The sequence below is a fragment of the Camelus dromedarius genome, chromosome 4, assembly GCF_036321535.1.
Source record: "Camelus dromedarius isolate mCamDro1 chromosome 4, mCamDro1.pat, whole genome shotgun sequence".
Taxonomy (NCBI): Eukaryota; Metazoa; Chordata; class Mammalia; order Artiodactyla; family Camelidae; genus Camelus; species Camelus dromedarius.
The window spans coordinates 62,501,913-62,524,827 of NC_087439.1; the positions used below are offsets into that span (position 1 = coordinate 62,501,913).

The 22,915-nt window shown below is 33.7% G+C and overlaps 1 protein-coding gene across 13 annotated transcripts in view; it reads left to right on the forward strand.

Annotated features, from left to right (window-relative positions):
• IKZF2 (IKAROS family zinc finger 2) overlaps window positions 1-22,915 on the forward strand; it is a 160,046-nt gene that overhangs the window by 114,208 nt on the left and 22,923 nt on the right. The window lies entirely within an intron of this gene.

Consider the following 22,915-nt stretch of genomic DNA (forward strand, 5'->3'; position numbering starts at 1 on the left):
AATTTCACTAACTCTGATAAGGAGGCCATCCTGTTCTCTTGCAAACACCAGAAATTCACTGCCAGGATGGCATTTCGACCAGCTGAGGCCTTGGGCCACTCCTGCCACCAATAATGATCCATCAGGGCCCTGATAGGAAAGCAGTGTGACACTCAAATGGGGAAAATATAGACATTCATGAAAGCACTGATATTTCCAAGAGAATGGGTAGGCATAAAGGAAGCCAGCAAAGGATGGTTGAAGCACTCTGCGACTAGCAATAGCAGGAAGCCATTAGCAGCTCCATGTCTGAAGGGGCAGGAGGATTGAGAGGTCACTGGAATTAGGAGAGGTAGAAGACGGTTTTGAAACTGACCTGCAGTAGAGGAATGTACCCCTGCGAACCTGTAACTGAGGAGTAAACATTTCGACCTTCCTCTTTCTACCCTCTCCTCTCTTGCTGATGCCACGTATGAACTGAGCATGACCAGAAGCCAGAGGACAAAGGAGCCTATTGATGAAGCCAGTAGAAATTAGCTTCCTGCAGGAGCAGTGCAAAGGGTGAATAATGGAGGTGAAACTGAGACTATGCCACAGATTGATTACATTTAAGAACTAGTGCTTATATTGACTAGTATAGGATTTTAATGTAATGTAAATTTTAATTCTAATTTGTTTTTTTATGAATAGTAGTACAAAGTATTTTGCTTCCCCCTCCTCCAGCCCCATACCTACTTTGGGTTTTATTTTACTTTTTGGGGGGTGGTTTATTTTACCTACTTTTGGGTTTTACTGTTTTATTTAGCTAGCTGTTGTGTTCTAACATATTAATACTGCATCTTTGCATCCTAGATTTTAGATTTGATAGTTTTCCATCTAGTAGGCTGGTAACAGTGAGCCCAGCACCGATGTGCACATATTTCTGTGAAATTATATATATATATAAAAAATCAGTTTAAGAAGTGAGAAAACACTTAGAAAAATATCTGGAATATATTATATATTTAATAAATGCTAGCTCTTTTCTTTCTTTTCTTTACCTTGTAAGATCCCATACAAGCTGAAAGTTTCTATTTGGAACTCTCTTGCAAATTCTAGAGAGCAGGTAGTGTATTGACTTTGATATAGTCCTAATAGGTAGGTTGTTTACAGATAGTGTCTGGCAAACCTTGAACTCTCCTCCAGACACTGGGCACTGTACTAAACACTTCTTATTCCTTTAATTAAATCCCTTTTATCTGATGTGAGCAAAACCAGGTAGTTTACTGGTTAAAAACAGTAAGTCTAGTAATATGGGACATTCTTTTAATAAGAAAAGGTCCTTTTGTTTAAAAACTGTAAATATAAAATATATGTTTAATCACTTATTATTATTTTTTATATAAGGCCAGGCCCTTTCCTTTCCTTTCAATGAGGAATTTGGTTTTTGGAATTCCATGTCATTCTCTGGCCTAAACCATACTCCTAATGCATCATCTCTAATTCCATTTTTAGCTTATTTAAGAACTTAAAGACCTTGTGATGCCATCAAACTTCTATTAAATTTTTAAGATGTCTCTCACTAATTTTTATGATTACCTTTGCCACTTTCAATTCATTAGCTTTTTTTTTTTTTTTTTTAACTTGCCTTTATTGAATCTTTCCAGCGTGGTAAAATTAGTTTTTATAGAAACTTTCTTTTTGTATTTATTTTATTGGAATATGGATATCTGAATAATTAACTTACTTATAATAACAGGTACAGCTGGCATAAATAGTTCTGGCTAGAATCCTGACCCACTGTGACAGACTCTCCAGTTCAACTGTTAGAAGCATTTATGTGGGTATACCAAAGAGGGGCCTGTTAGTACCAGGAATTCAGTATGTTTTTCAGAGGGAGCAGAAAAACAGCTGGTCAGAAAGCTTCTCGCTATTATTATTCCTAGTTTGCAGATGAAGAGACTGAAGCACAGAGAGGTTGCATGGGCAGAGCATGGATTCAAACCAAGATAGTCAGCCTCCAAAAATGATACAGCCTCCTATGGTTATCCTATCCTCTGTCTTGGTGAACTCTATTAAACTAACTCAATGATAAGGCGAAAAAAGACTACTATCTGGAAGTAAAGATGTCAAGAAACCCGGGATTTTTTGTTTGTTTTTGTTTTGTTTTGATGGCCTGGGGCGGGGGGTTTAATTGGATTTATTTATATATTTATATTTGGAGGAGATACTGGGGATTGAACCCAGGACCTCCTACATGCTAAGTATGAGCTCTACCACTTGAGCTATACCCTCTCCCTATCCAGGTTTTAGAATGGGCTCGTTGCAAATTAGCTACGTGACTTTGTCAGATCACTTAATTTGATTTTTTCATCTTCCTATGCTGCTAGTATTATATGATGCTAATTACAATCTGTTATCTTTTCTCCTGAGATTTTGCTGCTCATCAGACCTGAAAGAGTAAAAGAGTAGTCCCCACACCCCCTCTTTATTTTTTTAGCTTGCTGTTGTTTAAGTTTCAAAATAGATTTGCATAAAATGGAAGAAGTGTCAGATGCTCTCCATAACACCATTACCTCTCTGCTGCTGTCTGCTCATGTAAATCTCAGAGGTAACCCTGATAGAGAGTTTCTGAGTTTGCACTTCTAGTTCCAGATACAGTTTGTTCACTTAAAATGCATTTAGTTTTAAGGCATATTTTTGAAAAGTCTCCCTCTGTCTTGCTAAATACCAGCAGAAGTGGAAAACAATGTTGAATTTTCCCTCCCTCACCTTTGCCAATTATTACCTGAATAATGTTTTTCACACTGGAATTGGAAATGGGTTTAAGTGTACAAAACCCTGATTACTTAATTTGATTGCATGTTTTAAATTTTGGTTACAGTCATTGATAACAATTTTTAATTTTGAAATAATTAATAAATCAGAGCTCCTTAAAGAGCAAAAATAGTTTGATAGTATTTACCAGTATTTGCCATGGAAAAGTTTCTTTTCTAACAATGATTTTTGAACAATCTAATTTTTTTTAATTTCTAGAAATAGATTAATATAATAATCTTTCTTCAGTAGCAGATAATTTCTGTCAACAACTCCTATATTGTATTCCCAAATTCTTAAGATAATATTGGGAGAAATCAGAAACTTTCTTACTTTTGTCATGGCAGTGCTATATCCTATTTCAGAAGTACTGTCTGTCCAGTTAGGGGAAAAAAGTGTAATAATACAATCTAAGTTTTGTTTGTATTGTACAACAATCATCAGTGTTTGATTTTTTTGTTTGTTTTTTAAAAATATTTTTACTTATTATGGGTTAGCTATTTTGTTGGTCTCAATGCTGGACATTTCATTAGAATTGCTTTATTTTACCTCAGTATGTTGGCTAAATTTAAATATGTAGCCATTGCAGCCCTTTTTCTACTTTTGTCTCTGTGCAACACTCAAAACAATGAATGGCTGAGGAAGGGGAAAAAAAAAGCTCTTTTTACATGTGAAATTTAAATGACAAGAAGGAAAGGAGAGAGAAATAAAGAATTGTATAAACAACAATATATCACCTAAAGATCACAAACTTTTAACTCAGTGAAAAAGTAAACTACACTTTTATAAACATGTATCAACCTTATACATTATTATATATATTTTATAAGGTTGTAGGAAAATAAAAGGTACTATTTATATTTTAAACTCTATCCATTAACCTTAGATTTACCACACAAATCATCTAATATGCTTTGCATAAATTTATAACATAACAGTATTTATGTGAGTTTTTGGTGATGAATCAGTGAATTAGTGCTCTTGCCACAAGTTTTTTTATTAGTTTTGTCTGTTAGATTTTTAATTTAACAAGTGATTATCATCCTTTCATTCATAGAAATTTGATTGGTGTGTTTCATATGTTATGTGTTGCTCCTTTTAATTGTCTTTATTTTACCCAATACATCTGGGAAATAGTGTTTCAATTAAGCCCTGGACCCCTATTAATCAACACAGTGCTTAACCTACTTATTCCTTAAATCTAGGAGGAACTGGTATTGCATATTTTTTCCTAATTAGCACTTCAAGTATATTTCTTACATACACTAATTCAGTGGCTAAATTAAATATTTAAAACAGAATAGAAGAGTATGTATTTTTAATATATGGAAACTTACATATATATGCATTATAAATTCCTTTGTATAAATTGTAAAGAAGAAAAGTAAGTAAGGATGCCTCTCACACAGTCTCAGATGTTTTTATGCCATATCTAAAATTCAGTTTTGGCCATGGAATTGTACTAGATTCAGGTTCTTAAAAAAAAATTTATTGCTTAAAAATGTAATCTTTTCATTTGAAAATGAAAAATCCTAATGTCCCAAGGAAACTTACTCAATATTGTTTCTTGTATTCTAAAAAAAGCCCAAATATTCCTTAATACTAGCATAATTTTAAGATGTTTGTTTCTTGTAACATTATTGTTCAGAGATATATAAACAAACTGTCCTGAGTAAGCAGAGAAGCATAGATATTTTCTGTTTTTTTTTAAATCTCAACTTAAGAAAATAAGAATTACCTTGTGTTTTCAATAAGACCTTCTATAAAATTCTAAGGAAAACCTTATTAGCTTTCAATTAAATCAATATATATTACATAATTATTTGCATATGTCTCCTAAAATAACACTTTATGAAATTAGTTTATGTGATATATCCGTATCATATAACCCTGGAGTAATTAATAGCTATTTGAGGAACCTTCCAATATCATAAAGTCTTTTGACTTATTCTGAGCAGATGTCTAGTTCATTTCCAAACACCTCAGTAATGTTGATTTTTACAACACTATTTTGTAACCTATTCAATGTTTGACAAATTTCAGCTTAAGAAGTTTGCTCTTTGTGTCTAATTGTCAGTTTAAAGCTATTTTGTCCTATAAAAAGCAGCTGGACCAGATGTACCATATAAATAACCATCTGTTAAAATAACAACTTCCACCTCATTGTACATTTTTAGTTCTTTTAGATAAGGACAGTCTTTTTATTTTTCAAGACTGTAATTCCATGGTTCTATATCCATAGAAGCTCAGAAGTATGGAATACTTGTATTAGTTCCTAATCTTAATTTTAAAAAAATGCATCAGTTAAATAGTATACTGCTGCAAATTCACTTTAAAAAGCTTGCCTTTTATTTTTAACTCTATTTTATATTTTGTTCAGTTATAGCCTTTAACTATTATGAGGATATGTCTCATTATGATTCACTCCGCATTTGAATATATTTGGATACTCACGTTTAGAGAAATATTAAACCAACCAACAGGCATTTTTAAGGTGCAAACTACATGCTCTTAGAGAAGCTGGTAAGAAAAGATAGTTTTCCCCTCATCTTCAAATTTCTTGAAAATAAAGTTCAAAACTAGTATCTGACTTGGTTTGAGATAGAGCTAACCTCTGACCATACTGGTAAAGAACAAGTTAATGGCAAATGGTGTAGTTTTAAGTCTTTTCATACAGGACAGTATGTTAATTTGTCATAAGGACGATATGCCCTCAAATATATTGTCATTTCTTACTGAGGGACTCACTACTACTGTCATATCATTTCCTTAACTTGCTGACTGATCAGGAATTCCATAAACTAAAAGATTGCAAAGCACATGTAGCATTTGTATTTTCTTTTCTAATACACCGTTTCCATCTTATTTCGTTTGTTATCTTCCCTTCTTGTCTGTCTTTCTGCCTTCTACTGTTTTTCTCATAGATTTTCCCCCCCAATCCTTCAAAGTTTGCTTCAATATTACTTCACTTCACTATTTTGAGGTGAAAAAGTACATAAATAAGTACCTTCAGTTTCTATTATATATGAAATGCTTTGTAAACAGGCAATTGCTGCAGGTTATAGACTTTGGATATGAATAGTTCTGATTCTTTTGTGAAATAAGAGTAAAAAATGTCTGAAAATTAGGTATGAGGCCAATAGATTATCATCATCAGTTATTTCCATACTGATACTATTTTAAAACCAGATCATCATGACTCTTCTACCAGATTTGCTAAAGAGATCTAGTTAAATGATACTAAGCCATGAACCAGAATAATGATAGACAAACTGGGTTAAATTATGCTGGTTCAGAAAAAGAATGTGCAGATCATTCATAGTAGTGATGGTTAAATGCAGTATAATCTGTCATGCAGACTTCCCATGAGAAGGAACTGTTTTCACCTGATTGTAGAACTGGCACCTGGCCCACTTTCTGGGTGATCTCCCAAGTGTGAACTTTCCTCATCCTCCACCCCTCCTTCCTTCCTGGAGGTGGTTGATAGAGGAGGATTACACTGGTAATTACACAAGCAGTGTCAATTGCACACATGATTTGCATAACTGTGCTGTGCTGATTTCGCCCATCAAGTCCTGACACTTAATGCCCTTGGTGCCTCTCTGTATGCTTTGCAATAAACACTGAAGACGGGATGGGATTAGTATCGTCATTCCTGACTCTTAAACACACATACTTAAGGCCCTGCCCATTGAAAGTTGACCAGGAGGGAAAAGCCACTTTGTCAGGCCAGATGCTATGACAATTCATATAATTTCTACCCAGTAGAACACCTTTATTTTTCCCCCAAATAATCATTATATACTCTAACTTCTGTGTTCCTTATAAAAAAAGTTAAAGTGTAATAGCATGTACAATCTCTTTTTCAAATAGCAGTAGTCATGCTTTCTTAAATTTCAGACACCTATTTCTAGAAGGAATAATGGAAAAGAAGTCTTTATTCTCTAACACATACTCATCTGCTGTAGCTCTCCACTTTGGCTCAAAGACCAAATCAGATTAGTTTACTGCTGGAACATTTTCTTCTTACTTTTTCCTGTTCTCAGGAGTTCTAAAGAAATAAACATTCAATCATGGACCTATTTCTCATTCTTCTCAAATTTCTGTAGACAGTGTCTCCATCCCCACGTTTCTAGCACAGTTTTGCATCCTGTTTGGCTGTCAGTGTGGACACTCTGAACTTGTGGTCGTTTTATGTCTTCCCTGCCACCGTGCTGAGTCTGCAGGCCTGGCATGTTTGGAACTCCACGGCAGAGGTGGAAGGGCAGCATGCCAACCTCATTACTCACTCAGTGTCCAAAAAGGCACATCACACTGTTTTCTGTTTTGTTTTGTTGAGGGTTTTTTTTTTAAATATATATATAAGCTAACCTCCACCCTCTCCTTTTATTTTTCCTACTTGATCCGTGCATGTGAGTCAAAGAAACCTGTTAATCCACAGCCTGTACTGTCTTGCCAAATCTTGTAAGAAAACTCCCAAATGGTAGAAAATCATACAAATGAGGTAAATAAAACTGAATATCATTCATTATAAGCATATAAAATGTATTTAGAATATAATTAAATTTTTATTTCATAAATTCTCAGCATGGCATCTCTTTAAATTGTACAAAAATACAATAATATGCATATAGATAAGAATGGGAGATTCTAAATTCAGCATCTTAAAAGGAAAGAACTTACTCTGTTTTCAATCTGCATCTCTTATATTGTATAGGTCGAATGAATGAAAGAATCTGTATCGATACTTTCAGCTGAACATTCTTGTAGTAACTAGAAAGTTAGTTTTTTAAGATAGTGGAGGTCAGTGGTCATTATATGTGTTTTCGAACAGATGATAAATGTCCGTCTATTATAAAACTAAAGTTAATGGCTAATATTTGATGGGCTCTTGTCTTGTGACAAGCATTATTTTAAGGGCCTTATTGTACAGAAAAGTAAAGTCAGATTTAAAGACAGAGGTGCTACCTACCATCTCAGCAATTTTAGTTTTGAATATTATGTATATGGTCCCTTATGTAAAGCTTTATCTTATTAAGGTTATTATACTTTTACCTTATTTTTTATTTATATTTTGCCAACAATGTGTTATTTGTATTAGATTTTAAATATGCATACACAGACACAAACAAAAGTGCTCAACATTATAAAACTACAGAATTGTATCATTCTTAAATAAACAAAAATGTTCCACAATGCTCGAGGACATATAAAAATTTAGAATAAAGTAAATAGACCTATAACTTATCTATGTCAGAGTGCTTTTCAAAAATTATGCTATGTTACAGTAAAAACTTTTACCATTATACCTGCCTATGCACATTTCAGACAGTTTCCAATATATTCAGGAAAAGCTGTGATATAAACTCTGCTTTGCCTGACTCCAGAGCACGTGCTCTCGCCTACCATACTCCTGATTTCCAGTGTACTCTTCATATAATAGCCAGAATGTTATTTAAAAACCCAGTTTATATCATGTTATGCCTCTACTTAAAATCCTTTCACAGTTTTCTGTTGCCCCTGTAATAAAATCAAACTGTTTATCATGGCCAGTGGAGGTTCTGCCCACCTCTCCTGTCTGAGCATATACACTCTGCCCTTCATGCTGAGTTCTTTGCCACCTGAGGTTCCTTTATTTTTCCTACCCTTGGGATCTTGCACTCATGATCATAGAAGCCTCTACCTTCAGCTCTTCTGCAGTTCTTGGCATGGTTTCTTCATTATCCTTCAGATGTTTGCTTCAGTGTCATCTCCTTGGAGATAATGGCCTTCCATAAGCACCCTATCTAAAGCATCCTTCTAGCTCCTGCCTTGCTGTCTCTATCTTAATGTCTTACAAAGCCTGAACCAGAATCTGTGGTTATCTTTAACACATGCTTGTTTATGCATGTGTTACCTGTCTCCCTGACTTGAATGTAAGTTTGTGAGACTGTGCACCCCTTCTCTCTTATTAATTAAGGTATTCTCATCTCCCTGACTGGTGCTTGGCACATAATAGGTAATCAAAAAATATTTGTTGATTAACTGAATGATGAGGGCCTTATGGTATAATGTACTTGTTCTAAAAAAATGTCCCATAAAAGGAAAGGGAAGAAAACACTGAACTATTCTAACTTCCATAGAGTCAGTAAATGCATATTTTCAAGTTTGTCAATTATATATATATATATATATAATTTAAAGTTTTGTGTGTGAGATTTGATGTATCTTAAGAGTGCTTTTTACTCCTTCCTGGATAATAAACGTTAACTGTCATGAATGATGGCCTCTTTCAGTTGAAAATCCTTGGTACCATATAAAGAAACTTTCAAAAGCTCTAATTATGGTCTAATAGTGAAACAACATTTATTCATTCAATACATATTTCTTATCTATGTGCCAGGCATTTTTCTAGGCACTTGAGTATAGGAATAAAGAAAAAAGATCTTGCCCTGTGGAGCTTAACATTTTAATAAAGAGAGTTGGGCAATCAACAGTGAACGTAATAAATAAGTAAATTGTATAATGTGTTAGAAGATGATGAATGTTACAGGCAGAAAAAAGTTTCCATTTATTGAGCATTTACTGTGTGTCAAAGACCTTGTTAAGTTTTCTATATGCTTATCTTTATGTTTCTCACAAAAATGCTGTGCATTAGGTACAACTTATTCCTTATTTAACTTAACCTAGGGTTCACACATAGCTGGTAAGTGTTAGGGCTCTTATTTGAAAACTAAGTATGAAACCATATTATAGGTATATGTGTATGTGTGTGTGTGTATATGTATATATAATTTTTTACCCTATGTTGAATACTCCATGAATTAGAGCAAGTTATCTACTTTCAATTTAATTGTACCTCTTTGATATCCAAATTCCTTTCTTACTTGAGTTATTATAGTATTTCAAAATTTTGCTTACTTCCCTGAGTTATTGTAATATTATAAAGTCAGATGAGAAAAGTAGTTGCAAGAGAGAATAGAAAAAAATATCAAAAAGGAAAATTTATGTGATTGGATTATTAATTTAGTTATTCTCTATGCCTAGAAAGTTCTTACTTGGCCTTTCACTTTTTATTCCCCATAATAAATGTTTGGCATGTTTGTAATAATGAAACAGTATCAAATATATCTGTTTGTCTTTGTCTTAGATGTCTGCCTCACCATCTCCTTGTTATATTACAGCTTCTTTTCTTTTTATAATTTAGGTGGCTCCATTTCTTATATTCATCAATCAGTCAGTTAAATAATTTTCATTACATTTGCTGTGAGAGAAGTGGGCATACCTCTGAGTTCAATAGTTTATGAATCTCATGTTTATTATGATGATTATACATACCACGCTTTAGGTGGATGGTAAATGTCTGTGGTATGAGTGAACAATTGACATGTATATGCTTTTTATAGCTGCAAAAATTCTGAGATTTGAACATCTGCCTTTTTTTAGGTAATTGACTTATCAGCAAATATAGAAATAATAAATAATTACATTTTATGTGATAAAGAGCCTGGAAAGCATAGCTATTAATGCTGCCAAAATATTTTACAATGTGTATTTTAATTCCATTGAGCTTCCCTATTTCAGGTGTTCAGTTAAAGAAATCTTGTGAAACCTGTTACTTAAACAGCGTGATAGAAAAGTAGATGTCAACAATTTCCACTTTTATGAAAGTAATCTTACATGAGACTTCTTTCTTTTATAACTGTGCCTATTTTTCTCCACAGTGAGCTAAAAATAAAAATTAGATTCTTTTGCTCTCAATTTTCTGGGATAGCTTTCATTTAAAAGACTCACCCACATTTATGTACTATTTTCCCTGGTGTGGGTGTCCTTATACTAAGTACTTAATCTGAAAATTAACCTTATTATATTCAAAAGCAATGGAAATATTGGAGTGGTTAAGTGACGTTGGCTCTGTGAACTCAAGGCTAATGTCTGTCTTGTTCAGGGTTGTATCCACAGCACTTGAAGACACTCAATAAATATATGTTAAATGAATGATAAAGGAATTATGTGTCCTTGCTCAACACTTGGCAAATCCTATAAAAGAACAAGTAGTAAAGTGTATTAGTGCTGGCAGTGTATGCCTATTTTATTATTAGAGTGCAGTGTCACTTAATGTACATTCACAGAAAAAATAGTTACTTGGGAAATTAATAGTTATTATAAAATACTTCTATATTTAAAATAATTTATGGAAAACATTGGGTAAAATACATTTTGTTTGCTTGTTTTGTTATTAAATCCAAACATCAAAAAGAACCTTAAATGCTCATGTACATTGTGAATCTCTATGAAATCCACCTAACTGTACTAGTTCACCAACATATTTAAACATTTAACATCCTCCTTCCTCCCCAACTGCCACTGATAAACTCTACCTAGAGAGAGAAAAGTTATTTTACTGCAATAATTTTTGACAGACACCTAATTATACTGAAATGATTTAGTATAACAGAGGTTCCCCTTTGAAAAATACCTCACTTTTCAAGTATGGATTTGTTTTCTTTCTAAAATATTCTCTTTGCCACTTAAATATTCTATCAAAAAAATCCAGAGTCATAAAGACTTAAAGATTTAGAAAAAAAAAATAAATGTGGCTATTTCTGAAAAATTCTGTATCAGGCAGAATTTTGAAAGTTAAATCACAGAGGAAAGTTACTAACAGTTTTAACCACAGAAAAGTTAAAAACATCTAATTATCCAAAAACCAATAACTAAGTATTTATAAGAAACAAGTCTTAGTAGATAGAGATTGAACCAATCGATGAGAAAGACAATAATAATGTAATCAATAAATAGGTAAAGGTGTCAAACAGATAATTTGAAAGGATGATGGCATAAAAATGTCTAATAATGTTTTTGTTGTTTAATGTTCAGTTTCACTAATGCAAATTAAAAAGAAGTTAGAATTATATTGAATTCTCTAGCACAGAGATTCCCGAACTTTCCTAGTTCACAGTACCCTTACTGTCTCAGTAAGTTTTTCCAGTGGCTTTAGAAACATACCTAAAAGAAATACACTTAAGAGTTTCATTTCATTTATTAAGTAGTCCAGTCCAAACGAGTTAATCATTTCTGTCCCAACCACTTTATAGCCATTTGAAATATATACCTAAATTGAAAGATAAAATGTTATTTCATTCTTAAACAGTTACTAATGGGATTGTACACCTTGTTGTGCACTCCACAGCTTCCCAAAATCAGGAATCAGATGGGACACCGTCACTCTCGCTTCCTGTTCCACCGTAATTTTCACACAGTACTCACTTTGTGTCTCAGCAACCGCTGAAACCTAGCTTCACAAAGATGACGTCACTGAAAGGAATGTAATGTGATGTAATGTTGAAACTGTGAGCAGGTAGTTCACGGGGTGCCAGAGGAATGTGGAATGCTACTATTTCCCTCAAAATTTAAAAATATCCTGTGCTTATCTTGCTTTAAAATACCCTGCCTAAGAGTGTGCTTCTGTGCCCCCAAAGTGCCTTGCTACAACTCAGGGGTCACAGGCCTAGCACATAGGCAGAGAATTTCTTATTTTAATGAGAGCATTCATTTTTGAGAGGATGGTGAAATAGCCCTCTCAAACACTACTAATGTGAATATGAATTGGCAAAACCTTTTTTGAGGCAGTGATGTAGCAATAGGGATCAAGAACATTAAAATTGTTTATATATTGGGTTCATACAATAAAACCAACCACTAATTCAGACAGAGTATAACTTATGGGCACTAAAAGCAGAAAAAAATAATGTCAACTGTGCCATATCTTAGAGCTAGTCTTTTTTCACTTTTTTATCTGCTCAAATTTACTGACATAAACTTGTTCATAATATTTCTGTATAAATCCTTCCAATGGCTATAGGAGTTTTAATGATAATCTCATTTTCATTTCCAACATTGCTAAATTGAGTGTTCTCTCTTTGTATTGGTTGATCTTGGATAGAGGTTTATCCATTTTATTGGTCTTTCATAGAATCAGCCTTTGATTTCATTGATTTTTCTCTATTTTTCTTTATTTGCTTTCATTATTATTTTCTTCTTTGACATACTCTAAATTTAATTTACTCCTCTTTTGTAATTTCCTAAGAAAGCCTTGATTGGTTTGAGACCTTTCTTCTTTTCTAATATAAGCACTTAATTCTATACATTGTCCTCCAAGTACCACTTCTATTCTCATCATGTTCCTGTTTTCCTTTATATTCTTGAACGTACAGAGCATATTTATAATAGTTAGAAATGTTCCCACAAAGAAAATGCCAGATGACTTGACTTATACATTCTGTCAAACATTTAAGAAATAATTTAAGGACATATAAGGAGAAAATTCTTTCAGAGAATAGGAGTTATACTTCCAAACAAATTATATGAGTTTAGCATTACCCCGATGGCAAAATCAAAGACATAATAACAGCAAACTATATACAGCAGTATCCCTCATGAAAATAAGTGCAAAAATCCTTAACCAAATTTCAGCAAGTAGAATCCAGAAATATATTAAAAAAAAGGATAACATATCACAACCAAGTGGGGTTTATCTTAGGAATTCAAAGTTGATTTAACACAGGAAAAATCAATTAATATAATTCTCCATATTGACAGATTAAAAAACTTCTAATCATCTTCATAGATGTAGAAAGAGCATTTGATATAATTTAGTACTTATTCATGATAAAAATTCTCAGCAATAGTATAGAAAAGAACTTTCACAACCAGATAAAAACCACCCTTGAAAGACTTCCAGCTAACATCATACTAATAATAAATGAATGAAAGTTTACCCTTAAAAGTAGGAACAAGGCAAGAATGCTCTCCACCACTTCCTTTCAATATTGTACTGGGAGTCTTGTGAATGCAGTATGTCAAGAGAAAGAATAAAAGATGTACAAATTTGAAATGAATAAGTAAAACTATATTTAGTTTTAGGTGATATGATCATCTATAGCATGGAAATTACCAAGCAATTTACCAAAAAAATGAAACTAATGAATGATTTCATTAAAGTTGTAACATGCAAAGTTAGTAAAAAGAAATAAAATATATTTCTGTATACTAGCAATGGAAAAAATATATGAAATACATAGAGATAAAGTTAATGTATTAAATACTTAGATTTATATAATTATGTGCAAGAAAAATTATAAAACATTGCCAAGAGATATTAAAGAAGACCTAAATAAACAGAGAAAATAGCGTGATCATAGTTTAAATAATTCAATATTGTTAAGATATTAGTTCTCCTGAAGTTGAGCATATCAGTTCAATATAATCCTAATCAGGATCTTAGCACTTTTTTTTTGTAGAAACTGACAAACTGATTCCAAAATTTCTTCAGAAATACAGAAGACGTAAAACAACTGAAATGATTTTGAAAAAGCGAAGTTGGGTAACTTAACTCTACCCAATTTGAATCCTAACTCTATTAGTAAGACCTCCTCTTTAGTTTAAGGATAGACATAGAGATTAACGGAATGGAATAGAGTGCAGAAATATACTCACAAATATGTGATCAGCTGATTCTCAACAAAGCTACTGAGAGAATTTAAATTGGAAAGGATAATATCTTCTGCAAGTAGAGCTAGAACAATTTGATATCCATATTCTAAAAAAGAATGGTATATGTTCTGTTTTGTTTTACTTTTAGATTCCACATGTAAGTGAGATCATATGGTATTTGTCTTTCTCTGTTTGACTTATTTCACTTAGCATAATACCTTCTAGATTCATTTACGTTGTCACAAGTGGCAAGATTTCATTCTTTTTAATGGGTAATATTCTGTTACACACACACACACACACACACACACACACACACACATCTTCTTAATCTTAATCCATTCATCTGTGATGTACACTTAGTTTGCTTCCATATCTTGGCTACTGTAAATAATGCTGTATAGATACAGAAAGCAAACCAGTGGTTGCCAGAGGGGAAAGGGTGGCGGCAAAATAGGTGAAGGGGATTAAGAGGAATAAACCTTCAGTTATAAAATAAATAAGCAACAGGGATGTAATATACAGCATAGGCACATAGTCAATAATATTGTAAAAGCTTTGCATGAGGCCAGATGGTTCCTAGACTTAACATGGTCATCATTTTATTTGCAAATGTTAAGTCACTATGTAATATACCTGAAACCACCATAATATTGTACATCAACCATATTTTAATTTTTAAAAAAATGGAATAGGCTTTACCTTATACCATATGCAAAAATTGAATGTTAGAGCTAAAATACAATATGTAGAAGAAAACACAACATAAGATTATTGTGACATTTGATAAGTCAGAGATCTCTTGGATGGAAAACAGAATACAGATCATAGAAGAACATATTTATAAATTGTAGTTGATCAAAATTTAAAACTTTGCTCTTCAAAAGAAACTAAAAAATAATAAAAAAGGCAAGCCACACAAAGAAAATATTTGCAAAGCATGTATCTGATTTAAAAAATTGTGTGTCTGGAATACGTAAAGAACTATTGCAACTCAATAATAAAATCACAGACAGCACAATTATGTAAAGCCAAAAGATGTGAACAGAATTCTTCACCAAAGAAAATATGTGAATGGCAAATAGACACATGAAAAGATCAGTCTCATGAGACATTAGGAAACACAAATTAAACATCATGAGATATCACTACATCCCTATGAGAATGGGTAAAATGAAAAAAAGACAGTTGGCATGGATGTGGAGCAGTTACAGCACTGATATGTTGCTAGTGGCAATACACAGTGGTACAGCTATTTGGGGAAACTGTTAAACTGTTTCTTATGAAGTTAGATGCTTATCATATGACCCAGGAACCCTACTTACAGGTTTTAGACAAGAGAAATGAAAATATATGTCTGCACAAAGACTTGCCTGCAAATGTTTGTAGAAACTTTATTCCTAGTAACCATAAGCTAGAAACCACCCAAACTAGTAAATGGATAAACAAACTGTGGTATATCCATACAATGAAATAAAAGGCAATAAAAAGTAATAACCTACCAATACATGCAATAGCATTGATGAATCTCAAAATCTTTATGCTGAGTTAAAGAAACTAAAAACAAAAGACTACATACTGCATGATTCAATTTATATGAAATCCTAAAAAAGGCGAAATTCTAGTGACAGAAGCAGATCAGTGGTTGCTGAGGGCCAAGTGTGGGGAAGGAATTGATGCAAAAGAGCAAGAGGGAATTTTTTAGGGTGATGGAAATTAAAATACTTTAATTGTGGTGGTGGTTACACAACCATTTACACTTTCAGACTCCTTGAATTGTATACTTAAAGTGAGTGGATTTTATTTTATATAAATCATATCATTAAAGCTGATTTAATAAAATAAAAATCTGCATGTTATTATACCTCAGATTTCAGGGGCAACAAGTGTTTGTGAGGAGGATGGTTGGAAGTACCAATGTCAAACTATGATCATGTGATTGAGCCCTACTTCACTTGGTCAAGTCAGGAAAGTGGCAACTCTAAAACTTGTTTTCTCTTTCCGACCTCTCTTTTTATTTATCTTTCCTCCAAGAGTTTTTGAAATCATAGTTGGAAAAAAATTACTTAGTGGCTTTAGCTGTGTTCTGACAACATAGTCCAGTTGGCACTTAATAGTGGTGTTGTGGGAAGTGGGAAAGATAGACTCCCACAGTCAACACCCTGGCAAACTATTTATCTTTTGCTAGTGGAGATGATTAATTTCCATTCTGTTCCTTCTAATGTGAAATAACACTATATACCCCTCTAAAAAGACTGAGGCAGCACAACTAGCAATCAAAGAGAAACTGGTCAGGGTAACTTTTCCACTGATTTTTAAAATTTAGACACATAGGTCAGTTTGAAGTAGAATTGATGTAAAGTTTAAACAGATCACTGTCCTTAAAATATGTCATTAACGTACTGTAGTAAAGTCCCATACCAAATAAGTAGTTCTTTTTTGTATTATTACTAGTAATAAATAAAATACTTTGTCCAAAGGTTTTTCAAATGTTAATCTCAAAATTTCTTATAAAGCAAAGTTAATTTTAACTTCTTTTTTAATACAATGATGACATTTTGGTAGGGTTTAAAAAGAAATTTTAACTCGATTCCAGACTTAGAGAACCTGATGATTTATGAGTGTCTGTAGGCCATTGTTTCTCAACTTCAGAGTATAAGCAACTTCCCAGGAGTGTTGTTAAACACGGGGACCTCAGAGTACCACCCCTGGAAATTCTAGGTCTAGCATGGTGCCCAAGAATCTGCATTTTAACAGACACTCCAGGGAGTTCTAACATAAGGTAGCATGCAGTTCACATTTTGAGAACCATTGCAAGTGGTTAAGCTAAAATATGTTTGAATATAGGTAGGGAATTTTGTGTTATAACAGTTAAATAAATAGCAGATTAGAATAGATAAGATGGGATATTTAGCTTTACATTTCCACAAATTCCCTTGTCTTACAAATATGTGATTACTTTTTTGATGGGTAAGCTTTGCTGATAACTCATGCCCCTATCATAATAGAGGGTTAGGGTACATCCTTACAGAGCCATAACATACTGACATTAAAAGTGATATTGTATATTGCTGTCTAAAATGATGAAATGAAAAGCTACATCTGTCTCTACTCTTCAAAACTCCACTAAAATCATAGTAGACATTTATAGAAGTATAAACCCATAAGATCAAAGACAATGGGAAAGGACAGAATTGCAGCCAAGAGGAAGATGGAAAGAAGACAGAGGGAGGAGTGGTAACAGACTTAGTAAAACAGAAGACTCTGGAACTTTTAGTGATTAAAGAAGGGAATAAAGGATGAGCAGCAAAGCCAGTTGGCACTGGAGAATCCTGAAATGTCTCCGGACTTGGAAGCAACAGGACTGTCCAAGGTAGGGATGAAACTCTGGATTAAATATAAAAGGGTTTCAAAATCTGAATACAAAACAGACCACGGAGACAGTCTCTCTCACCACAGCCAACCAACTAATCCTCCGCCTCCCCCTTACAGGAATATAAACATTTATTCTTTGCAGATATTGAATTGGAAAGGCTCTAGCTTAGGGACTCCAGGAAAAGTAGAGGGTAGAGGGGAAACAAAGGACTTAAGGCAAAGAGTTTATGTAAAAGACTGCAATAGAATATTTAGATTCCTGGTCCCATATCTTGCCTTACTTCCAGAATACTACCATTTTGCTTCCTATCCTACATGGGGCTGGAAATTGGAGGCATCTTCTCGAAGGGAATTAAAAGGTCTTAGAGAAAAGACATGGTGGATACTAAGTTTTGGGGGTCCGATAATAAAGAGGTTGCTTCATTACCTGGTCACTCCACAATAGTTCACTAGTAATTTACAAACCTCACTTAGGTTTCCTGAACTTCCAGTTAGCTTTTTAGAGCCTCACTGTTAAATATGAACAGACAATAAACATTCAGGCACTAGACATTTAAGAAAAGCCTCCAATACAGACACCAGTATAAAAAGAAAAAAAGCCAGAGAAAACAGAGAACAGTATCAAGAGAGAAGAACTTTTTTAAAAAGAAAAAAATTATGCTCAGAAAAATATTATTGTACCCATGATAAAACAGAATACTATTTTTAAGAAAACAGGCAAGAAGAAGAAGAAATTAAAATTTATGTTAGCCAGAAAATATTTTACAAAAAAATTCAAAGGAAAAGGAGGAATTTTTCTAAAAGTAAAAAGTGTAAAAGGATAGTTAATCAAATTAATAGAAATTCCAAACAGAGAGGACGGAGAAATATAGATCATGATTTCTTGGGGGTGGGGGTCGGGGTGGGGAAGACTATATAGTCTATTAAGTGCTTTTTAAGGCTACTTGACTTTTTCAAAAATGGGCATAGTAACTGGTAAAAAGAAAAATTGTTGAAGTAAACAAGATAAGGACTAAGAACTCTAAGACAAACTAAATCAACATATCATAATTCTAAAGCCTGGGGAAAAAAATGTTACCTAATAGCAGCAACAAAGATACTACTTTATTACACGGGGAAATGTTCAAGATATATTATTTAGTAAAATAAGCAGATTATAAAATACAATGTGTAAAATGACCCAGTTTCATGACAAAATATGTATTTGCATACATAGAAAAAATACAATAGGATGATATAAAACTGTTACAGATAACTTATCTCTAAATGATATAATCATGAATAATTTTCTGGTGAATTTTCACATTTTATATATGGATGCATTGCTTTTAAATTAGAAACAAATCCAAGGAAAACCAATGAGAGAAAAATATTTAGTCAGGAAATTATGCCTTTCATGGAAACTCCACTTGTTAGTTCTTGCTGTGAACACATCACCACATTAAACTCTTTGGAGGATACAAAGATATATAAGACATTATTTTATTTTCTCAAGAACATTCTAACATGGGAGATCAAAGTGAATGTATAAATACAGTTGACTTTTGAACAACACGGAGGTTGGGGGGGCACCAACCCTCTCCCCCTTGCAGTGGAAAATCTACATATAACTTTACAGTCAGACCTCCATATCCACAGCTCCACATCTGTGGATTTAACCAACTGCATACTGCACAGTGCTGTAGTATGTATTTATTGAAATAATTCATATGTTGTTGTTCATGAGTCAACTGCAACCACAAGTAATACAAGACAGAATGTTATGTTTCGTGAGTGTGAGGGCTGATACAGTTATGGTTCTTCAGTAGGAAAGATCGCTTTGGGATGGGACATGGTTAGGAAGTTTGGGAGTAGAAGGGTGAGTAGGATTTCAAGAGGCAGAAATTGTGTGAAGCCATTCCAGAAAGAACCAAGACTCAGAAATGTAAAAGCACAAGGTAGTTTTGGCTGAATCCTGGGGTAGAAGATGGGATGTATCCTTTGGGACCAGACAGTATAGGATGCTGAATGCCACATGCAGGGATTTGGACTTTGTTCAATAGAAGTTCAAAGTCATTGAAGGTTCTTGATGAGGGGAATAACATAATTACATAAGGGAAGAGAACACGTGCTTTAAAGTCTATTATGCTAGCCCAGGTTACTGATAATGAAAACTTGAACTAGGGTATTGGTTGTGGGAATGAGAAGGCAGGATAAACTTGAGAAACACTAAGAAATTGAGTATATAGAATTTAGCAATTATTTGGATATGGGAAAAGAGGTAGGAGGCAGCAAAAGTGACTGCCTTGTCGTGAATCTAACTTATTAAAACAGTGGTAACACTAGCACAAAAGAACACTCAGGATAAAGAAGTAGTTTTGTAGAGGAAGATGATTTTGGATTTTTTTTTTTTTAAGATTTTAGAGGAATATGCACGAGGCAGTACTCAAAAGGCAATTGGAAGTGTGAGTCTGAAGTGCAGTCATTCAGCAAATACATACCGAGTACTTCCTGCGTTTAATAACTATGATAAGCTCTATCAATTCAAAACTGAGTAAAACATGACCTCTGTCCTCATGATAGAGCTCATTTGGACAAGGGAAACCGATATCAAATGGATAATTACAATGCAGTTACCATAAGTGATGCATCAACAGAGTATGTCCAGAGTACGGTGAGAGCACAGAGGAGGAAACTATGTCCTTGGGTTCACCTTGATCATTTTTAAAATGCCTGTGACAAGTAGGAGCTTACAAACATGGGAAATTATTCTGGGCACGACATGGACGTTTTATATAGAAATAATGGCTTAATCTACAGGGAAAAAGAAGAGACTACTGTACTGAGAACAAAACCTGGAGGAACATACACATTTGCCAGGTAGGAAAAGGTTGAGAAGCCAGTAAGGGAGGATGCAGAATCTAATCCCAGAAGCTAAAACAGGAGATTCAAGACTCCTGAAAGTATGATAGTGACAAGAAATTAGCAAGACTGAGGATTAAAGTCTACTGGATTTACTGTTTCAGAGGCTATTGATGACTTTTTTCAAATGTTTCAGTCATAGCTGAATGAAGGCATTTCAGATAGTGTGACTGTGTAATAACATCTATAAAAAAGTAGCAAAATACTAGTCCTCTTCTCTGAATTATATATATAATTATAGAATTATATATAAAGAAACAATATATACAGTATAATAAATATAAACAATATTTTCATGAACTTGATTTTTAAGAAATGTGGATGTTCCCTGAACTTATGGCAATCATTTCATGACATATGTAAGTCAGATCATTATGTTGTTCCCTTTAAACTTACACAGTGCTGTATGTCAGTTATATCTCAATAAAGCTGGAAGAAAAAAAGGAAGTATCAAAGGAACTGACAGGAAGTGGTCTTAAGGGGATAGTAGAGCCCTTGGATTTGGCAGGGACTGTTGATGATGTTTGAAAATAATTTTCAAAAGAGTATTGAGGGTGTGATCCAAACTTTCAAAGAGCTAAGTACACAAAAGCCAATGGATAGATTTGACAGCAGTTCTCGGAAACACTGCCTCTCCTCCACCTCACCCTCCCTGCGCTCCACATTATCTGACTAACTTCTACTTTTTCTTCAGTTATCAGCCCATGTGTTCATACCTCAGGCCAACCTTCCTGTCCAAACTTCTCAAACTAAATTGGCTTCCTCATGTTATACTAGCTTACAATGCTTTAGCTCTGTAGAATCTACCACAATTTGTAGTATATTGCTTTCCATTTGTTAAATATCTGTCTTTCTCACCAGACTGTCGGTTGCATGAGGATAGGCACCATGAAAATTTGCTTTCCACTCCACGTTTCAGCCTCGTCCCAGTGTGGGTACATAGTAGGCTTCTAATAAATATGTATGAAATGAGAGAAGTAGAAGGATACGCTGGAGCATTTCCAGAGCACATTTCTTGGATATAGAATAGTTTACAAGAGATGTCAAAATCCAGCATGTCGCCCAGTTTGTGGATTGCTGGAATGGAAGCAGGCAAAGGTTGGGGGAAATTGAAGTTATACTTTTAGAACAATTTACTCAAATCCCTATTGTACTCACCGAGAACAAGGATGGGATGAAGAGGAAAGAGTGATGTTTTTAAACAAATAGATGTCAAAATGGGAGAAGCTGAAGTAGAGCAGATGGCACAGACTTCTACAATGAGAGGAGTAAAAAGTAGACTTTTCTTTCTTATCTGGTGAGTTGCGAGTTTATAGGGATTTGTAAGCCAAGGGGAGTGGCAGGGAACTATCTTTTAATTAAGTTGAGAAGGCATCAGATTTCTTAGAGAAATAAGGGGAAGAAAGTGTAGAAGATATGTTCACTGTGAAACGTAAGTATCATAAGACATGATGCAATAGGACTTATAAAGGTGAAGGCAGAGATGATGGAACTAGTTTATAGTGGGCTATTGACTACCATGTACATGCTTAATAAGTATCAATTGCTTAATAGACTTGTTCAAACTCAACAAAGGCTTTTTATGTCATATGTAATATGTTCAGATCAAACTCATCAAAGGCTCTTTGTAATGTGTAGCCCCATGTCTTGGAATGCAATCACATGTCAATATATTTATATTATTTACATTAACGTTTTTGACTAAAAATATTTTCTTGTATTTTTTAATGCTCTCACACAGTGAGTCTTCACAATATACAGAACTGCCTCATTTTTACTTCCCAGAAATAAATAGAAGTTACCTAGTTTTTTAGAAGTGACTAATCCTGCCTTACTTTTGTTTTTTAAGATGGTTTATAAAAAAAAGTGATTATGAAATAACTGATTTGAGTTTACATGCAAATACAATCTAAAGGCTAGTTTCGTTATTTTTAAATCAGTGTAGTGAAATTTTTATGCAGCCATGAATACCTTACCTTATTAAAGTCTTTCAGTTCTGGTTATGACCAGTGTCATAGCATGAGTTAGTTAGGGGGCGAGAGTGAGGGATGCTATCTTTGACCATGTGAGTTGTCTATTGGTCCTCTGGGCAAAACGGAATGATTCCTAAGGGAGTCAAATGAGAACAGCTGATCTGATTTACACTGTGCTTTACTGAGGGCTCTGGCAACCGACCACCCGGTGTTTTATGGTTTTCTGTATCCATTCAAAGCCAAGAATCAAAGTGCTCTGTGATAGCCTTGTGAATAGTCATACACTAAAACACACCTCTTTCCCTAAATGTGTTTTTTTCCTTCTTAATTTTTTTAAGTGTTTTTTTTTTTTAATATGAGCATTGAAGTATTTTACAAGGTTTACTGAAATATGGCTCTCTGGCTAGTAGAAAATA